The following is a 2500-nucleotide window of genomic DNA, read 5'->3' on the forward strand; positions in this document are numbered from 1 at the left end:
AAATCCTCATTTAGGTCACCTAAGATGAAAACCGGTTTAGATAGATAGATAGACAGACAGACTGATAGACATATAGATAACTATAGATAGAGGTGTGTGTGTGCATATATGAATTGATAATGGCATGGATATGTAGATAGACAGACAGGTAGATAGGTAGATAGAAAGATAAATATACATACATATGTACGAGTATATAATGTATATACATATGTTTATGTGTAGGTTTTAGGTATTGCGTAGGTACGAGCATATGTGTCGGTGTTTGTGTGTATATGTGTCTGTGTGTATACGTGAGTGTGTAGGTGTATTTGCATACCAATCTAGCGAGGAAGCCACCTCCTCACCCTTACTCACAGTCTAGAGTAGCTACAAGTGTCTGGTGCAAGAGTAGTCAGGATTTTGTTTCTCGTTGTCCTAAAGGTATTCGCTTTCTCTCCTCTTCCTCTACGTAAGTGCTGATCCTCGCACTTCATTTATTCATTGGATAAACGCGACGCACTCGAAGGCAAATTCCAGAATGAGTGATACGTGGCCCATGTTTACAGTTTCCTTCAGAAGTGATGACACGGGCGATTACACTTTGTTAACATCTTGATTTCGTTGATCAGTTGTTTTTGCAGAAAGTTCGTGGAATCAGATACAGTTTGTCGTCTTCTTGCTTATGCTCTTGTCTTATACTCTGGCTTGAACTCAGTTTATCATAGCAGGGCGTCGTATTCTCGTAATGGATGCCCTATTTACTCCTCCTTAGCCATTCTGAAGTTAGTTAGCATCTCTCTCGCTATTTCGTATTTATGCCCCTTTATATATATATATATATATATATATATATATATATATATATATATATATATATATATATATATATACATATATATATGTATATGTATGTATACACACACACACACACACACACATATATATATATATATATATATATATATATATATATATATATATATATATATGTGTGTGTGTGTGTGTGTGTATATATATATATATATATATATATATATATATATGTATATATATATATATATATGTGTGTGTGTGTGTGTGTGTGTGTGTGTGTGTGTATGTGTGTGTGTGTATGTATGTATGTATACATATGTATACATATGTATATGTATATATATGTTTATATATACATACATATATATATATATATATATATATATACATACATATGTATATATATGTATATATATGCATATATATATGTATGTATATATATATTTATATATATATATATATATATAAATATATATATATATAAACAAAGACCTTTAAATACCGAAAATAGAACATTAGGTGTCATCGGTTAGGTTTTCTGCCAAGTTATTAAACTCTACGGGTTTAATCTTCACCTTTCATTTATTTAAGATGATATACTTTGGTCTTAATACTACTTTTTGACGAAAGATAGTATCTAAAGTTTTGTAATCTTCTGCTCTTTTGTCAACGTTTCATGAATTAGTGAATTTGACAGGGAGAGAGAAACCTTTTTACTTCTATACATGTATTTCAGTTTAATTTCGATATATTGTGGATGTCTAACTTTTCCTGGTTTCCAGAACATTAACCTTAGTTCATGGGGCATTTTTTCGTAAACAGATTCGAAATATACGTCGAGATTTAAATAGGCTACCTATTTATTTGAAAAAAAATATTAAACGTATAGCTGTTCTGCAGACAGTGTAGGGAAAATATGATATTGGACGGGAAAGGAGGGATTAAGGCTTGTGAAATGGGAGCCTTGATATTAAAACAATTCAGATGACATTGAATGATCCGAAAAGTCTTTTTTTTCAACGATACTTAGGAATATGCATCGTTACTTTTGGATCGGTGTTCATATGTGGAACTGATTATTTAAAAAGAAATATGCGGTAGAATAGTTGACGATAAATACAAAACCTGAATATCTGTACACTTAAGCCTAAAACAAAATCCATAACGGATTATCTTTTTTTCGACATAGATAGGCCTACAATACATAATTCCTTTTTTTATTTCCAGGCCCTGATAGCTGACTATGTTGCCGCTTCCTTCCCAGTTTATAATTGATGGTAATAATTCTTACTTTTGTACCATAGGACATTTCAGAACTATATGTTTACATTCTGAAATCTTCTGCAATCAGATCAGAATAGAATTTCTGGATTCAAAGTGCAAACCTTGTTTTTTACTGCAATATTCACTGCTTTTAGAGAAACTAAAACTTTCATCATATTTCTCCACGATAACTTCATATCTTCTTCAAGAAAAATGAATATTTTACAAAACAAATCCTCGGTTTACAAGATACATGCATGTTACATTATGTTTTTAATTCTGTCTATCTTCCTTTTTATAAGCGAGTTTTGACAAATCGTTTCTTGTCGACAACAGATATAAGGAACATGAGATAATGTATTATACACAAGTACGTGTCTGATTTGTAATGTAGGACATCACTAGCTTGTTTGTTTGTTTTTCTATGTAAATAATTCCCGTT

The sequence above is a fragment of the Penaeus chinensis genome, chromosome 18 (assembly GCF_019202785.1).
Source record: "Penaeus chinensis breed Huanghai No. 1 chromosome 18, ASM1920278v2, whole genome shotgun sequence".
Taxonomy (NCBI): Eukaryota; Metazoa; Arthropoda; class Malacostraca; order Decapoda; family Penaeidae; genus Penaeus; species Penaeus chinensis.